The 19,194-nt window shown below is 47.7% G+C and overlaps 1 long non-coding RNA gene across 1 annotated transcript in view; it reads right to left on the bottom strand.

Moving 5' to 3' along the window:
* Positions 1 to 8,340, bottom strand: part of LOC110255798 — a 36,995-nt gene extending 28,655 nt beyond the window's left edge. The window contains exon 1 of the long non-coding RNA XR_002336629.1: positions 8,217 to 8,340. This is a non-coding gene — a long non-coding RNA (uncharacterized LOC110255798). The remainder of the gene's footprint in view (positions 1 to 8,216) is intronic.

Genomic DNA, 19,194 nt, shown 5'->3' on the forward strand with positions numbered 1-19,194 from the left:
CACCCAAGGTATGCAGAACTTCCCAGGCCAGGGATCAAATCTGTGCCTTGGCAGTGACCTGACCCCCCATGGTGACAATGCCAGCTCCTCAACCTTTTGAGCCACCAGGGTACTCCAAAAATAATTCATTCTTGATTCATGCAATAAAAGGAGTCACATGGATGAATGTGAATAAATCTCAAAGTAGTTCAGCTGAGTCAAAGAAGCCAGACCCAAACAGAGAACACATGGTTCTTGCTTCCATGTACAGAAAATTCTAGAAAATGAAAACTTTTCTACAGAGACAAAGCAGATCAGTGGCTTCTTGAGGCAGGGGAGGGGGGATGAAAGGAAGGACAGGTGTTCATGCTCGCAGCGACGAAAGGCTGGGGGAGAGACGCTTCGGGATCTTGACTGCAGTGACGGCTCATGGGGAGATTCACACATCAAAGCTCACAACGTTTTATACTTTATTTTATTTTTGTCTTTTGTCTTTTTGTTGTTGTTGTTGCTATTTCTTGGGCCGCTCCCACGGCATATGGAGGTTCCCAGGCTAGGGGTTGAATCGGAGCTGTAGCCACCGGCCTACGCCAGAGCCACAGCAACGCAGGATCCGAGCCGCGTCTGCAACCTACACCACAGCTCATGGCAACGCCGGATCGCTAACCCACTGAGCAAGGGCAGGGACCGAACCCGCAACCTCATGGTTCCTAGTCGGATGCGTTAACCACTGCGCCACGACGGGAACTCCCCGTTTTATACTTTAAACAGAAGAAGTTTGTTGTGTCAATTATACCTCAATATAGCTGGTAAAACACGTTATGGGGGAAAAAACCTCAAGCGAAATAAAGAGTCAGTGAGCTTCTAATGTTTTCTGCATGTACGTTTTTCTAATGAACAGAAGTCATATTTAAGAAAAATTCTTGGGAGTTCCTGCTGTGGCTCAGCGGGTTAAGGATCCAGCACTGCCAACAGGCCACAGCCAAAGTCACAGATGCAGCTCAGATCTGGTGTTGTGGCTGTGGTGTAGGCCGGCTCCAATTCGATCCCTGGCCTGGGAACTTCCATATGTCACAAGTGCAGCCGTATAAAGAAACATCTTGGCATCCCAATGCTCAGGACTCCCAGAAAATTTGCAGAAGTGACAGTCCAGTCTCACTCTCCGAGACTCATTTTCGCCCAGGTCCTTGAAGCCTGAGCCATAAGGGAGTTAAATGCAGACTGACAGGAAAGATCACCTCTGCACCTTTCAAGCCTTTGGGGATCGCATTCATCTCTGAGCTTCCCCTCAGGGATTCAGTATCGCTTTCCGTTCATTGTTGGAAGGGAAGGACAATGCTAGGTTCTTCCACTTGGTTGTTCCTACCATCATAACTCTCTTTTATGACCGCACCTGCAGTATATGCAAGTCCCCAGGCTAGGGGGTCAAATCGGAGCCGCAGCTCCCAACCTACACCACAGCCCCAGCAAGGCAGGATCCGAGCCACATCTTCATCTACACCTCAGCTGGCGGCAACCCGGATCCTTAACCCCCTGCGGGAGGCCAGGGATAGAACCCATATCCTTACGGACACTGTGTCAGGTTCTTAACCCTCTGAGCGCCAACAGGAACTCTCTACCATAAGAACTCGTAATACCAAGGGTCAGAAAGCCAATGGGGGACTTCTATCAGCTGTCAGGTATATCTATTCTAAGCATTCAATCAGGAATGAGATAAATAATAAGACAGGTTTATGGATCCCCCAGACCAGCTGGGAGAAGGACTCAGCCTAATTCCATCTATCACTTCATCGCCATAAACCTCCTTTCTGACTGGTGGCCTACAGTGGAGTCCTAGGTCCCAAGGAATTTGCCTACAAAGTTCAGAATTCCTGGAAAGTCTGGATATTTCCCTTTTGCCGGTGCAGTTATTCTAACAAACGGCTTCAGGTCCTTTGGAGAGAATGTTACGAGGAAGACGACACAGTCCTTCAAGGGTGTCTGGCCTCTGTTGGTTTTGGGGGGTCAAGTTTACCGAAGAATAATTTACAAACAATAAAATTCACTTCTCAGAGTGTAAAGTTCAATCAACTTTGACAAATGCTTATAATTACACAACTAGCACAGGTTTTAATGTCGGTTGACAAACAGCCCAAAAGGCAGAGCAAAGCTCCAAAAACTAACATGACAATCCTGACTCAGGAAAAGCATGACAATTTTGTCCTACTAGGTATGAGGACTTTGAGGGTTTGGCTTTAGAAGTGTATACCGTGCGGATACAGGTGGACTCCTGGAACAGAAGAGAGGCCGGATGCAGACTTAAGCCTTTAGGGCTGCTTTACGTATGCCAGAGAGGGCGGGCACGAGAAACCAAAGAGGAAAGATGAACTATTCAATCAGCAAAAAGACCATATTTAAGAAAAACTCTGTGGGGCATAACGCAGAGATATTTTCCAAGCCATTCTCTATATCCCAATAAAAGTACAAATTAAAAAAGCAAAAACAAACAAAAAAAGAAAAAGTCTGGCATCCCAACCCTCAGGACCCCTAGAGAATTGGCAGACGTGGCAACCTCCTGATTTTTTTTTTTTTTTTTTTTTTCCATTTCCTGGGCCGCTCCCGTGGCATGTGGAGGTTCCCAGGCTAGGGGTCTAATCGGAGCTGTAGCTGCCAGCCTACGCCAGAGCCACAGCAACGCAGGATCCGAGCCACATCTGTAAACCACACCACAGCTCACGGCAACGCCGGATCCTTAACCCACTGAGCAAGGCCAGGGATCGAACCTGCAACCCCATGGTTCCTAGTTGGATTCGTTAACCACTGAGCCACGACGAGAACTCCAACCTCCTGATTTTTTTAAAAGGCAGATCCCTATCCTTTGAAAGGCAAATGCCCATCAACCTCTAATTATTACAACCCTCAACCTCCAATTATTAGGACACCTGGTTATCTATATGGGAAAATAATGGATCCCTCTATCTCCTATGATATATACTATATACCATACTAATCTATAGTCCAGATGGATTACAAGTTTAAATGGAAAAAGCAACCTTTTACAACCTTTAGAAGAAAATGTAATCTACACATAGAGAAATATTTCTACTTTTTAAAAATAAAGGACCAAACTGAGTATTTGAATTCATAATTTTAAACCACATAACAAAAGACACCACAAACCAAGTTAAAACAGTTAAAAGACAAACCACTGGGTCTGCCTCTGGGGAGATGGAGAAGCAACTGGGTTTTTCTCTATTCCTCTCGCTAAATATAAGTAGAAACTCTAGACAGCATACATAAAACAAGCATAACAAGTCTCTGAAAGGTGAAGAAGGCAGACCGGCTAAGGACTTTGGAACTCCACCGTAATGAGCTCCTGGGTATGCCTTTTGCCTCATGTATCCCGAACTTGGAGCTGAAGAAGCCAGTTATAAATAAACACCAACAGTGCTGACTCAAAAAACTACCCTCAGTGAGACCTTGCTGGACAGCACAGGGAACTCCACCTAGTCACTGGTGATGGAACATGATGGCGGATAATGTGAGACAAAGAATGTCTGTGTGTATGGCTGGGTCACTCTGCTGTACAGCAAAAACTGACACAACACTGTAAATCCACCATAATTAAAAAAATGAAAAACAAAAAAAAGCTCCACCCCAACCCACAAAAGCCTACTCTCCAGCCAGAAGACAAGGAAAACGGCAGCCCAAGAAGACAGAAGCTGTCTATCTTAAGACATAAACTGTTCCATTGTTTCAAATGCTACAGAGAACTAGGAGGGTACCCTCTCCCAGGCCAGCAGAGGCTGAGTGGAGACCCTCCACACCAGCCCCGGCCCCAGAACCCAGTCCAGCAACTACAGGAAGCAAGGCTAACTCCCGGCCCAGGTCTGACAACCCGCCAGCTAAAGGACTCCCTCTGAGGCAGGTCCCAGGGAAGGAGGGCTCACCCAGCATACGTCCCATTTACCACTTCTGACCCGGGAAAGTAGGGGGTTGGGGGGAGACCCTGAGGGGCTCCTGGATCGAATTAGGGGATTGACTGGGGAGGATCCCAACCTGGGCTGACACCAGAGCCTCCTCTGTGTACTCCTGACGGGGAAGAAAAGGCTGAGGTCTTTTTAAAAGCCCAAGAGGTGGGCATCTATCCGGACAAAACTCTACTTAAAAGAGACACATGCACCCGCATGTTCATTGCAGCACTATTCACAATAGCCAGGACATGGAAACAACCCTAATGTCCATCGACAGATGATTGGATTCGGAAGAGGTGGTATATATACACAATGGAATACTACTCAGCCATAAAAAAGAATGACATAATGCCATTTGCAGCAACATGGATGGAACTAGAGAATCACATACTGAGTGAAATGAGTCAGAAAGACAAAGACAAATACCATATGATATCACTTATAACTGGAATCTAATATCCAGCACAAAGGAACATCTCCTCAGAAAAGAAAATCATGGACTTGGAGAAGAGACTTGTGGCTGCCTGATGGGAGGGGGAGGGAGTGGGAGGGATCGGGAGCTTGGGCTTATCAGACACAATTTAGAATAGATTTACAAGGAGATCCTGCTGAGTAGCATTGAGAACTTTGTCTAGATACTCATGTTGCGACAGAACAAAGGGTGGGGGAAAAAATGTAATTGTAATGTATACATGTAAGGATAACTTGATCCCCTTGCTGTACAGTGGGAAAAGAAAAAAAAAAGAAAAAAGAAAAAAAGAAAAAAAAAAAAAAAGCCCAAGAGGAAGCAGACAGAATAGAAACAAGGCAGGTCAGGCCATTTGCAGGCAGGAATTAAGGAGTCCCAGGGAACAAACCCACCTGGGACCACAGGGACAATGCAGAGGGGGTGACAGAGGCTGACCCTTTATGAAAATGTGGCCCTCATGGGAACCCAGGCAGCAAGAAACAACTGGAACAAGATAAAGTCGACCAGGAGCCAAGGGGACCCCTCAGCACTCCTAGGGCGCCTCAGGGAATGCCTCAGTCTACACACCAACCCGGGGTCACTGGAAGGGTCTGCGATCCTGAGGTCCTGACTCAGTTCCCAAAGTGCCCCGGATATTAGGTGCAGACGCCAGAAACCGGAACTAGAACCAGATACCCCAGCCTGCTCGAGGCTGCCTGCTGGGTGTTTAACAAGGAGACAGAGGAAGAAGCCAGGGGAAAGGCCCCGAGGCAAGCCATCCTGCTGGCCGTGGCCTTCCAGGGTCATCCAGTCAGCACAGGACTCTGGACTGACCGCCCACGGAAACTCTCAGCGCCAGTGAGTGACCTCAGCCCCCACCAAGGGAGAGCAGGGCACTAGGGCCCAATCAGTGCGTCACATGGGAACAAGAGGGACCCTGGAAAAGAAAATGTTCTCGCCACCCACAGAGGGGGACAGAAATGGCAGATCCCGGCCACCAGCCTCCAAGGCAGATGGTCCACACAGATGAAGGGTGGGGCCAGGAGGCTCCTGAGCTGGCCTCCAGTGACCCCCAAGCAACCCTGGCTGACATTGGACTTGGGGGGAAAGCCTGGTGAATTCCTAGAAAACACCGGTACCACTTATTCAGTTCTGAACACCCGATCGGGCAAAGTCAGTCACAAGAGCCGTAAAATTCTGGGGGTGTCAGGGAAGGCCCATGAGTGGGCGTCCACAGAGCCATCAGAAGGCTGAGTGGGCCACGCCACGCTCACCAGCCCCTCCTATTCGACCCTGAAGGTCCTAGACTCCCGTTAGGAAGACCTAACGTGAGTTGGGAAGATTTACATAAATTGGAAGATTTACATGAACTGGGGTGACTACCCGCCTAATGGAAGACAAACTGGAGACCGGTGTCCCCGGAGACCAAGGGCACAGGTGACAACGCTAATAGCTGAGGCCAAACCTCCCCGGAGTAAATCCTGAGCTCTGGGCCCTGGGGCGGCTGGGATGAGCTGCAGGAGCCGCTCCTGTGCTCTTCCATCTAAATCCCAGACAGACATGGCCCAATAGAAAACAGTACCCCTCGGTCAGGAGGCCTTGTTGGGCCCTGTCCCTGTGGTTCAGGGCCTAGCTGACCGGGGCCTTCCTGGACCAGCCAATCAGCCTGTGACACCCCCCTCTCCCCGTGAGGAAACCCAGTGGGGAATGTCGAATGATACAGACCTCAGGGCAGTGATGAAGCCGCTGAGGAGACACATCCAGTGGGCCCTCATCCCTGCGCCCTGCTGGCCACTCCACCGTCCACCAGGACCCAATATTCTGTATTAGATTAAAAGATGTCTTCTGCACTCCATTAACTCCAGAGTCACAAGAAATTTTTGCTTTTGAGTGGCAGGACCCAAACACACAACAGAAACAATAACACTCTGGACTGTCCTGCCCCAAGCGTTCAAAACCCCCCACCATCTTTGGGGAGACTCAGCGAATGGCCTAAAAGATCTGCATCCAGGAGGTAGACGACATTCTGATGGCAGCCCTACCAAGGGGCCTCTGAGAAAATACTGGAACCAGCCTGAGCCACGTAGCCGCTAACGGTTATAAAGCGTCCAAGAGAAAGGCTCAATGTCACAGCCTCGGGTGACCTACCCAGGCTTCCTTCTCCCAGGTCGGAGAAGCCCAGTCCAGGAAAAGGAAGAAACATTTGCAGCCTCACCCCATCTAAAACCAGAAGCAGCTCAGGGTTTCCCGCAGGTGGCTGGGTTTTGCTGCGTCTGGATCCTTAACCAGAGTCTGATAACTGGGCCTCTGCATGAAAAGCTGAAAGGAAAGGTGATCCTGTTGAATGGAATCTAGAATGCGAAGGGGACCTTCAAGAATAAAAAGCAGATGCTTTTGCTTTTTAGCACAAAGAGATCTGGGAGGCCATGAGGGACTACTTAATAAACATGGGCAATGCTTTCCCAGGCTGCAGCCTGTACGCCATTAGAGGCTCGTCAGAGGACTCGTGACGGGAGAGAAGCCCTACCTGATCAGCCGAGGTCGAGGTAACTCTTGGCATGAAAAGCATAACTGGTTGGATAAGCCGTGCCCCAAGTGCACAGTGAACAACCCCAACACCTGAACCCCCACCCCCACCCCAGAGGCCTCTAGACAAGGCCCATTCAGACCAGAGGGACACATCCTGGAGAAGACTGGCCAACTGATTTCACCATCATGCAGAGGCAAGCTGGCAATGTCAGGGGCTGGCCTTTCTGGGTGCATGGAAGCAGTCCATGCTAAGACTGAGACAGCAGCTGAAGTAGCCAAGGCTTTACTAAAACAGATAAAACCTCCAGGTTTGGGCTCCCGAGAGCCCTGCAAAGTGATAATGGCCCAGCATATGTGTCTCCAAGGACGAGGGAGATAACAAGTGCCCTAGGCATAAAATGGACCTTGCCCTCAGCCCAGACACCCAATCATCAGCGAAAGCAGAGAGATCCAATTGACCGTGAAACTCCCTTAGCCAAGTTACACCTGGAAACTCCCATGGCTCCGCAGGCACTGAGCCCCCAGTGATAAGTTCAAGTTAGGCACACCTGAACTCCATGCCCTAAGCTGCAGAGAAGGGACACCTGGGTCCCCTTGAAATGGAACAACTCAAGTCTGCCCTCCAGGTGAGAAACCATGAAAGCTCTCACCAGGTGTGGCAGGCACCTCCACCCCCCCCATCACCACCACCTGATCCTCCACCCCTTCCAGCCGGGAGCCTCCATGTATCCCAAACCTGGAAAACCAACAGCCACAAGACCACCTTGGTGGAACAGACCCCACTCCCTGACCCTAAACTCCTGCTGCCCTGAAGTTGCAGGAGCCACTCCCTGGGGACACTGAATTCAAATGAAGAGGCCCTGAACCCCAACCTCGTCAAAGACGACCTGGGGCAATGGCCCCTTGACCACTGGTGGGAATGGCTCTCTGACCTGGAGCTTCTCCTCCAAAATACAACCAAAGGGCAACCAGGGACCCTCAGGCCGGGTGTTTTAGGAAAACGTGACCATGAGCAGAACTCTCTGGCTGATATCTGGGCCGCGGATCCTCAATTGCCTGGGGTCTTGGGTTTCCAAGGGGTTAGACAAACTGAGCGGAGCTTGGGGGCCTCACACACACCTAAGCGGGGGGGGGGGGGGCTGTGTGTGCAGCTCGGCTCCTCCACCAGCCTCACCTCGAGGCCCGCAGCCCAGCAGGAGGCAGTCACAGAGGCTGGCACGCCCTCAGGGTCCCTCAAGAACGAGCAGCGGGACAAAGGCAGCGGAGAGACGGGAAATAAAAGTAGAATCTGAGAAATAAAGTCCAACCTGTTTGCGTCTTGTCCTCTGTGCCGAGTCTAGTCTCATTGGCTCGCGGGCACCCAAGGCAGAGCTCACGCACCGGGCCCTTCAGACCGCGGTCCAGGAGCCGAAAAGCCCCACCCACCGTGCAGAAGCCCCGCCCACACGCTCCTCCCCGAGGGCGGCGGGCCGTGTGCAGAGAGGCTGCACCTGGCTCTGGATCCGCGTGAGCAGCTCCTGTGCGCCTGCGCTGAGTGCGTGAGCACCCCACCCCCTCCCCACTGAGGGATCCCTATAAACCAGCCCCACCCAGCCAGTAGGCTAGAGCGTCCCTAACCAGCCTCTCCTTAGAGAATAACGTCTTTCTTGGCTGCTGAACTGAATGGGACATGCTATTGGCTCCAGGCAGAAGGGCCTTTGTTGGGCTCCTTCGAGGGTGGTAACACTTGGACTTCTGTTCCCACCGCGCAGCAGTGAGGAAGCACCTTCTTTCCACTGCTGGGGTGGTATGAGATGAAGCCAGATAATACATGAGATGCAAATAAGTCCCCGAAGCTTGTAATAAAATACTACAAATGTCCAGGTTGCAATAATAAATTGCTCATCCCACCAAGAACCAGGAGGATCTTAAACCAAATAAGAAAGACAATCGATAGATGCCAACATCAAATAACATAGGTATTAGAATTATCTTATGAAGATTCAAAGCAACCACATAAGAAAGCCAGGCAATTACAAGCACTCTTGAAGTTGAAACTGAGCAGGGCCCAGTGGGGCTCCTGGGCACAAGCCTTTCTGTGTTCCCCATTTCTTGCTTTTAGGGAGGACTTTTTCAGTGAAAAGGACAGCACACATTCTTTATTTTATCACATATGCTTTTTTATTTTCTGTAAATGAATAATACCTTAAGTAAATCATCATTTCCATAATTGTCTCTTTTCAAGGATTTCCTGTTTTATTTTCATTGTAATGATCTTAGAACTTTCAATATAAAGATTTATATTTTTCCTTGAATAATGATGTATAAGTTTCCTTGGGAATAAGTAGGTACAAGCTGGAGTTAGCATCATGGCCCAGCGGAAACGAATCCGACTAGGAAACATGAGGTTGCGGGTTTGATTCCAGGCTTCACTCAGTGGGTTGGTGATCTGGTGTTGCCGTGGGCTGTGGCGTAGGTTGCAGATGTGGCTAGGATCCTGTGTTGCTGTGGCTGTGGTGTAGGATGGCAGCTGTAGCTCCGATTCAACCGGTAGCCTGGAAACCTCCATATGCCCTGGGTGTGGCCCTAAAAACAAAACAAAGCAATATAAGCACCATTCTCAGGCTAAACTTGTACATATCTACATAAGACTAAGTTTGCCAACTTACAATTTTATTGCAAACTTGTATAAAAATGCAAGTATTCAAACTATTGATTTTTTTTGCTTACAATATTAATTAGTTTGTATTTTCCACCTGAAAACACAGAAAATCAGGAGGAAAGATTTTAGTGGCCATGTGTTCCTTTTTTGTCTTGAATTTTATTTTTTCGTTTCTCTTATGGTTTATTACAGGATATTGACTATATTTCCCTGGTTATACAGTAGAACCATCCTATAGATGATAGTTTGCATCTGCTAACCCCAAACTCCCAATCCATCCTTCCTCTCAACCCCCTCCTCCTTGGCAACCACAGGTCTGATCTATACATCTGAGAATCTGTGCAGATCAACTGAGCTAAGCTGGAGCTGAGTTTCCAAGGGTCCCCTTCCAGGACGGTTCAGGGGCAGGGTGGTTGCTGGGGAAGCCTGGGTGTGACTTGAAAGGGAAAACCGAAGCCTCGCCGTCCAAGCGCAAGATGCGGGCAGAGTACAGGGCGGCCGCAGCACCTGCCCATGGTTGCAGATGGGCAGCGTCCTCCTGGGGCAGGGCGGTGGCTGCGTCCACAGCTCCCTGGCTCCTCTAACGTCCTGGCCAGGCCCCGGGCAGCTCCTAAGGAGCCAGCAACTTCTTCTGCAGGTCACCAGCCATCCAGGGGAGAGTCAGACACGGGTTCCAGGCTGTCTTGGTGGGATCTGGTGGTTCTTGCAGGTCTGGCTTGTCTTGCCCTGTCCTGTTTCAGTTCAAGGCCTTTTCCTGACTGTTGTTTGCTGACCTACAGCAAGGAGAGACGCCCTAGACAACGGGTTAGACAACGGACACAAGCTTCCTGTGGACACTTCACCAGCTCCCACAAGCAGAAAAAGTCCAATGTGGACAAAAGTCCTTTATTCCACATCACTTGTCATGGCTCTGCTTCCCCTGCTGCACCCTGAGCAATACAGCTGGGCTGCTGCAATGACCCTGTCTGACTGAAAAGGGGAAAAAGCCTTTTCATGACTTTGGAAAAGAAAAATCCAAGAGATTCGCTTATTTTAAAAATTTACAGGAAGTTCTTATTGTTGCTCAGCGGTAACAAACCAGTGTCCCCAAGGACGTGAGTTCGATCCCTGGCCTCGCTCAGTGGCTTAAAGATCTGGCATCAGCATGACCTGCTGTGTAGATTTCAGACCCAGCTCAGATCCAGCATTGCTGTGGCCGTGGTGTAAGCCAGCAGCTACAGCTCTGATTTAACCCCTAGCCTGGGAACTTCCATTTGCAGTGGGTGTGGCCCTAAAAAAAAAAAAAAAAAAAAAAAGACAAAAGAAATTTTTGCAGAGCTCTCCGCAAAGAAGTGGATGTTCCTTATCTTTGAGATTTTCTCCCAGAGTAACTCTTGAGGACTTCGAACTGCAATCTAAGACATTATTTCTTGATAAACATAGCTACTCCATTTCCTTTAAATACTTTGCAAAAAATTCTAGACTTTTAAGAAAATAAGTCAACCCACCAAGTATAACATTCACCGCAAATTATTTTTCTTTAGCTAAATCCTCCCCCACCCCCACCCCCCGGTCCTTACAAAGCCACTTGAGAAATCCCATTTGACAAGGGATATTATTACAGTTTGTAATGCCCAATATCAGGGCAAGACTTTTTTTTTTGGCTCTTTTGTAAAGCCAATTTGAGTTATTTACAATGAACTTAAAAACCATGAACTTTAATGAAAAAGCTTGACAGGTTTGATGTATGATAGACTCAAGTTTCAAAAAAAAACCCAGGGAAAAAAAAAATGTTTTTTTGTCTTTCTGGCCATGGCATAAAAACATGGGTCCAGCCAGCCATTCGGAGCCGCTTCTCAGAGAGCAGTGAAATAGAGTTGCTTATAAAAATTTCTACAGAAAACTCGTTCACAAAAGAGATGTAAATGTTTTTGCATCAATGGAATAATGTAGCAGGAGGGGGCTGCGTTTCTCCCAACAAACAGAATCGGGTTTTGTGTGTTTGTCTGCGAGTGGTACTTGGTGGAGTCTGTCCCTGGAGCTGCTCCTAATTATTTTCCAGGAGAACCATAAAGTGGATAAGGTGCAGGGCAGCCCGCAGAAGAGTCTAGATTCTGGGGCTGATGGCCTGAAGGAGAGGGTGTTTCCCACACACTCTTCCAGGCTTTCCCTGGCATTGCCCCCCTCCCCGCCCTGTTTTGTTCACGTCTTCGCAGTTGTTGTAAGCAGTTGCTCCAACGTAATCTTCAGCCAGTGTTTACTTTGACCGCAGACGGTTGATGGGGAAGGAGCTCCTTTTTCAAAGGAAATCCCTCCACTTTTCCTGTGCCTAAAGGCCAGAGAGAATAATTGTCGTGGCACCCGGCCCCGTGTGTTTAGAGCTTTGAAATGATCACAAAATTACTTTTCCCCTTTCATTTATTTTCCTCTTAAATCCTGTTTTACAGTAATCATTCAAATGACTTCACTACATGGTCAGCCAAATAATGGCTTTTGGAGGCTGGCTATTTTAAAGACCGAGGGACTAAATAGCCACTTCTCAGTACAAACCTTTTAAAAAGTGTTTGTTTAAGGAACAAGAAAGGTCTAGAATATGAATGAAAACGTGTCAAAAATACAATCGCACTTTCTCTAAAACCCTTTTAGGCCAGAAAAATGTAGATTTCACTCCTTCTTTGTAACTTTCTTGAAGATTATAAATGTCCCTTTGCATGAAATGAGAAACGAACAGGGCAAGATAGAAAGAGAAACATCTTTTAAAAGTATTCGTTTTAAGGACAGACTGTTTAATTTTAAATCATTAGTATAAAAATAAGAAAATAAAAGGGCGTACTGATTAATGTTAAATCGTTAAAGACTTACTGATTAATATGAAGTCGTTGACCTTACAACATAAATACCAAATCAGTTACTTAGCTGGGAGAGAGTCTGCACCCTGCCTTCTCTCCCTTTCTTTGACTCTATTAACTTCATTCTTTGGGATGGTGTCATTCTTTCTTTGGCTGAGTTTAACATGCAAAGTACAGAAAGAATAAAACCTGGCTTACTCTAAATTGGGTTTGACTCTTCCTTCAGTTTGCTAATTCCTGTTCAATAATCCCTCCCTCCTTCAATATTATTCAACCATTAAAAAAAAAAAAAAAAAAAAGGATGAAGAGCTCCCACTGTGGCTCAGTGGTTAACGAACCCAACTAGTAATCATGAGGACGTGGGTTCGATCCCTGGCCTCGCACCGTGGGTTAAGGATCCAGCGTTGCCGTGAGCTGTGGTGTAGGTCGCAGAGGTGGCTCAGATCTGGCCTTGCTGTGGCTGTGGTGTAGACCGGAGGCTATAGCTCTGATTAGACCCCTGGCCTGGGAACCTCCATATGCCGAGGGCGCAGCCCTAAAAAACAAACAAACAAAAGCAGACAAAAATAAGAAACTGTGAAAAATAACCTTTGCACTTTTGCAGCAACACGGATGGACCTCAAGATGATCATACTAAGTGAAGTAAGTCAGAGAAAGACAAATATCACTTCCCTTATATGTGGTGTCTCATAAAGAGGATGCCAAAGAACCCATTCATAAAACAGAAACGAACACACAGAACTGAAGACCCGTCTCGGTTACCACAGGTGACATGGTCGTGGGGAGAGAGGAAGAGGGAGGGCGGACTAAGACATTCACTCTCCCGTGTAGAACAGAGGAGTAACGAGAACCTGCTGGAGAGCACAGGAACATCTACTCAATAGTTTGTAATAACCTATGTGGGAAAAAAGAATGGAGATATTTATAAGTATAATTGACTCACTTGGCTGTACACCTGAAATTAATACAACCTTCTAAGTTAACTATACTCCAAGAAAATTAAATTTAAAAAAATAATCCCTCCCTCCTCAAACAATGACAAAAATATCAAACAACAATTGGGATGCTGGGTGAGAAGGCACTTCCTGCGGGGCCTGGAAGGAAATGGACTCAGGCAGCCCTTTCTTGGCACCTAAGGCACATGGAGGTCCCCAGGCTAGGGGTCGAATCAGAGCTGTAACCGCCAGCCTACACCACAGCCACAGCCACGCCAGATCTGAGCTGCATCTGTGACCTACACCACTGCTCATGGCAATGTGAGATCCTTAACCCACTGAGCAAGGCCAGGGATCGAACCCACAACCTCATGGTCCCTGGTCAGATTCATTTCTGCTGAGCCATGACGTGGAGTCCTCAGGCAGCCCTTTAATTGCTGAATTGACTCACAAGCGTGATGGTGTCCCAGAGGCAGGTGGAGCTGCATGTACTCACCTACACTCAGGAGGAATTTAAATAATGGATGAACTGTGTCATTTAAAAACTGTATCAAAGTTTGGGGGGGGGCGATACTGCTTGGTTTGGAAAACGGCCAGATGCAGGAAGAATATGCTAGAATCAGAAAATCACCATCTGGCCGTAACAGTTTCAGGTAAGAATCATCAATGGCTACTCAAATTCACGCACAAAAGCAACGTGAGATAAAAGATGGTCGCATGGTTTCAACATATCCCCCCCTCCAATGCCTATTCATTACAAAGGGGAATGAGTCAATTCCAGTGGAGAAGGCTGGCCTCACTGAAATCAGCTCTCTTGCCTCTTTCCTGCTTGCCCATTTCTGTTCCCCTCTATTCCTGAAAGAACCTAATTGACCTGTGGATTCTTTGCCTAGATAAAAAGAAGAAAGAATGAAGAATTAGGTAGTTAAAGAACACCCAGCTCTCAACCCCCAATTCCCCCCACCCTCCATCATCAATCTTGCGGGCAGATCACACAGGCAAGACAACATCTGAGGAGAGAATCAGCCAGGCTGCAAGCAATGAAGGTGAAGAAGGACCAGAACCCAACCTCCTGCCTGGAAGATTCACTAAGGTTCCTCCCCCTCCCCTTCCCTGTAACAGCGGTCATGGTTGGGAGTTCCCATCATGGCTCAGTGGCTAACCTACTTGACCAGCATCCATGAGGACTAGGGTTCAATCCCTGGCCTGGCTCAGTGGGTTAAGGATCTGGCGTTGCCGTGTGCTGTGGTGTAGGTCCCAGACACAGCTCAGATCTGGTGTTGCTGTGGCTGTGGTGTAGGCTGGTGGCTACAGCTCTGCTTCGACCCCTAGCCTGGGAACCTCCATGTGCTGAGAGTGCGGCCCTAAAAAGACACACGATAAAAAAATTAATAATAAATACAGATTGTCCTGGTTGGAGTTCCCACTGTGGTACAGTGGGGTAAGGATCTGACATTGCCAGCTGTGGTATAGGTCACAGCTATGGCTAGGATTCAGGCCCCAGCCTAGGAACTTCCATGCGCCGAGGGTACAACCGAAAAAGAAAAACAAGACAAAACAAAACACTGTCATGGCTGAGCAGCATTTCTGGAGTTGGTCTTGGGACGTGAGTCTGCCTTCTCTCCAGATTACCAGGCTTTCTGATTACAGCACCTTTCTTTCTGTTGACACGCACCTCTTTTTTTTTTTTTTATCACTCAATGAATTTATTACATGTATAGTTGGGATCCCCACCTCTTGATTATCGGCTTTCGAATGGTGAGCAGCTGAACCTGAGTTTGGTGACATCACCACCGGAACCGAAGGTCAGGGTAAACATGACCCATCAGGGAACAAAGCAACACGTGCCTCCAAGCAGACACCTGGGTCTGATCATGGAGAAACACAAAAACATCTGAACTGGGGCACGCTCTACAGAAGCGTTGGCCTGCACGCTTCAAAAGTGTCACAGAAGACAAAGATCGGCTGCTTTCTGATTAGAGATGACGAAACAGATGTGACAACTAAATGCAAGTCGCTGCAGAAATTGTCATCTGCCTGCTGTAGAGGGAAACAAAGCTGGAGACTTTCAGAGACCGGCCTACACAATCCGTGTACGACGTGGCCCGGTCTGTGGCATTCAGACAGAGGGCTACAGATCCAGAAGGGCAGGACAAAAATGGCTTTCGCAGGAGGCAATTTTGTGTAGTGAACACCTATGGATTTTCTAGAACAAAAGTCATGGACCGCTGAGTCCTGTGTTGTCTGCAATACACAGGCTAAGCAGGGGTGTAGAAAGAAAAGACGCTCACGGGGGGGACATCAGAGGTGGTTCCCCTTCACCCCCCCGCCCCAGCCCATGGATGCTCTGCCAGTCCATCCTGGAGGCAGGAAGGTCCCCACACCATGTGCAGGTCGACATTCTCCTGTAAATAAGAGATAGCCTTTTTTGGTTTTGTTTGGTTTTCTACTCCATCAAACTCTTTCATAGGGTGCAATTTAAAGGAAATAAATGTACCTTGCTAATTCTGATTTTTTGGTAAGACAATTGATATACAAAATGTTTTATGGCACTAAAAATATGAGGTTTGTGTAAACTGTTTTTCATTTTCAGATAATCCCAAGACTTTTTTTTTTTTCTTTCAGGGCTGCACCTGTGGCATACGGAAGTTCCCAGGGTAGGGGTAGAATCGGAGCTGTAGCCACTGGCCTACACCACAGTCAGAGCAATGGGGGATCTGAGCTGCATCTGTGACCTACACCACAGCTCATGGCAATGTGAGATCCTTAACCCACTGAGTGAGGCCAGGGATCGAACCCACATCCTCAAGGACACTAGTGAGGTTCATTACAGCTGAGCTATAATTGTAATGAACGCTCCCCCACCACTCGACGTTTTGAATAGCACAAAACAACTGACATTTCTTCAAATAATTATTATGAGTTTTCTAAAATGTCTGTACTTTGAAAACAGTTTCCTACCCCTTATAAAATATATTACATATCACGTCTTACAGAAGAATACTTTAAAAAAATCTTCCTGCTATTTTGGAGGGAAGATATCTAAATCCCAGCCAGACGGTTGACATGCAGCAGGGTCCCAAACATACCAGGTCAAACTATTTTCTGTGTATTACCACCCTCCCACAGGGCCAGTGTGCTAATGCAGAAAAAAGTTTGTGCTTTGGAGCTGGACAGACCTAGCTCTGAATTCCAGCTTTAGTGCTTCCTATGAGAAGCTGGACAAATGAGCTTTCTGAATCAGTTTTCTAATCTGGAAAATGACGATAATAATGCTTACTTCTCAGAGTTATCGTGAGGATTAAAAAATGCAGATAAAGGGTCTGGCAGAGAGTGTGACACAAAGTACAAAGGCGGAATTAGTTCCTTCCCTCTTTCCTCTTATAATCCATGACTGGGACAATTTACATATCAAATTAGCATGCGATAACCTTCACCTTGGCTGTTGAGTTCATGAATGATAACTACATCATGAAAACCGGATTAATTAACTTTTCTATGGCCACAGATACGGAGGTTCCCCGGCCAAGCATTGAAATGGAGCCACAGCTGTAACCTACACTGCAGCTACAGCAACACTGGATCCTTTAAAGCCACTGTCTCGAGCTGGGGAGTGAACCCACACCTCCACAGTGACCCAAGCTGCTGCAGTCAGATTCTTAACCCCCTGTACCACGGTGGGAACTCCTAAAACCTGATTAATTAAAGCAGGTCATGCATGAATAATGAAAATTATCTTTTTTTTTTTTTTTTTGTCTTTTTGTCTTTTTAGGGCCACACCTGCAGCATATGGCTAGGGGTCTAATCGGAGCTATAGCTGCCAGCCCACAGCACAGCTACAGCAAAGCCAGATCCCAGAGGCATCTGCCACCTACACCACAGCTCATGGCAACGCTGGATCCTTAACCCACTGAGCAAGGCCAGGGATCGAACCTGCCACCTCATGGTTCCTACTCAGGTTTGTTTCCGCTGTGCCATGACGGGAACTCCGAAAGTTATTTTGAACTCTGGATTATAATTAGTCCAATTCTGTGTACCTGACGCCCAATATAAAATTACACATGAATATGTGTTCAATCAGTTTTCCTTTATCCTGAAATTTCAGCATTTATGTTAAAAGCAAAAAATGTTTTTGCAAGGTTGCAAGGTCAGAAATCACAGTTCTGGGAGTTCCCGTCGTGGCGCAGTGGAACCATGAGGTTGCGGGTTCAGTCCCTGCCCTTGCTTAGTGGGTTGACGATCCGGCATTGCCGTGAGCTGTGGTGTAGGTTGCAGACGCGGCTCGGATCCCGCGTTGCTGTGGCTCTGGCGTAGGCCGGTGGCTACAGCTCCGATTCGACCCCTAGCCTGGGAACCTCCATATGCCGGGGGAGCGGCCCAAAGAAAGAGCAAAAAGACAAAAATAAAATAAAATTGGCCCACTATCCTTCATCTGCCCAACACTTGCTTGTTCTCCTAGCCAGCTGATAGAACCATTGCTTTCATCTGGTTCCACTGTAACCATGGTTCCCAAATTGTCCATTACATAATTTAAACAGAAATTCTACAATATTCTTTAAAAAAAAAAAAAAGAAAAAAAAACACAGTTCTGGAAGTAAACTGCTAACATGGACCAAATACACACAAAACCTTACAAGAAGTGAATAAGTACATGAAAAGTCATTAGCCTGGTGTAAAAACGGAATTTTATCTGTATCTCTAATGCACAGCCATGAATTCAGTAAACGAATAGGATGGGATTTATACTCAGTCACTCACTCCACAAATACTTATTGACTGTCCACCATCTGATGTCACCTGCTCTCCAGAGGATAAAGAACAGACCGCTGATTTGGGCAAGTTGGAGGTCATGGGTAACCTTGACCCAGCAGATCAGTAGAAGGGTAAAGCCAAAAGCCTGACTGCAGTAGGGTTGGGTTTTTTTGAGGGGGGGCTGCACCCTCAGCATATGAAAGTTCCCAGGCTAGGGGTCGAATTGGAGCTGCAGTTGCCAGTCTACGCTGCAGCTCATAGCAACATCAGATCCTTCACCCACTGAGCGAGGCCAGGGATTGAACCTGCATCCTCATGGGGACCAGTCGGGTTGATTTCCACTGAGTCACAACAGGAACTCCTTTTGTGTGTGTGTGTGTCTTTTTTAGGGTTCCCAGGCTAGGGGTCTAATCGGAGCTGGAGCTGCTGGCCTAAAGCCACAGCCATAGCAACGCCAGATCTGAGCCACGTCTGCGACCTACACCACAGCTCACAGCAACGCCGGATCCTCAACCCACCGAACGAGGCCAGGGATCGAACCCGCAACCTCATGGTTCCTAGTCAGATTCGTTCACCACTGCACCACGACGGGAACTCTGTCACAATGGGAGTCATTTAACGAGAAAATGGAGGGAAAGAAGCGAGGAAGCGGGTGTGGGAAATTTGAGAACTGCTCTGCGGGAGAACCAAAATGTTGGGTTTGAGTTGGAAAAAAGCATGGAGTCAAGTAATTCTTTTTAAGGTGGAAGATATCACAGCATCTTTGTAGGCTGAAGGGAATATGGCCCAGTGGAGAAGGAGGAACTGATACTGCAAGAGAGCAAGAGGGAAGTTTAAGAGCCAACACCCCAGAGAGCAGGAGTGGCATTCTGTGCCAGTGGCGGCGTTGCCTTTGGGGGACGAGGAAAGGCAGCGGTGAGGGTCTGATGAAGACTTGGGCAAGGGAAGAGGAGCTCTTTTTTTATCTGCTTCTATTTTTTTTTTTTTTTTTTTTTTTGGTCTTTTTGCCTTTTCTAGGGCTGCTCCCTTGGCCTATGGAGGTTCCCAGGCTAGGGGTCGAATCGGAGCTGTAGCCACCGGCCTATGCCAGAGCCCCAGCAATGTGGGATCCAAGCCTCGTCTGCAACCT

This window comes from Sus scrofa, chromosome 11 (assembly GCF_000003025.6).
Source record: "Sus scrofa isolate TJ Tabasco breed Duroc chromosome 11, Sscrofa11.1, whole genome shotgun sequence".
NCBI classification, from domain to species: Eukaryota; Metazoa; Chordata; class Mammalia; order Artiodactyla; family Suidae; genus Sus; species Sus scrofa.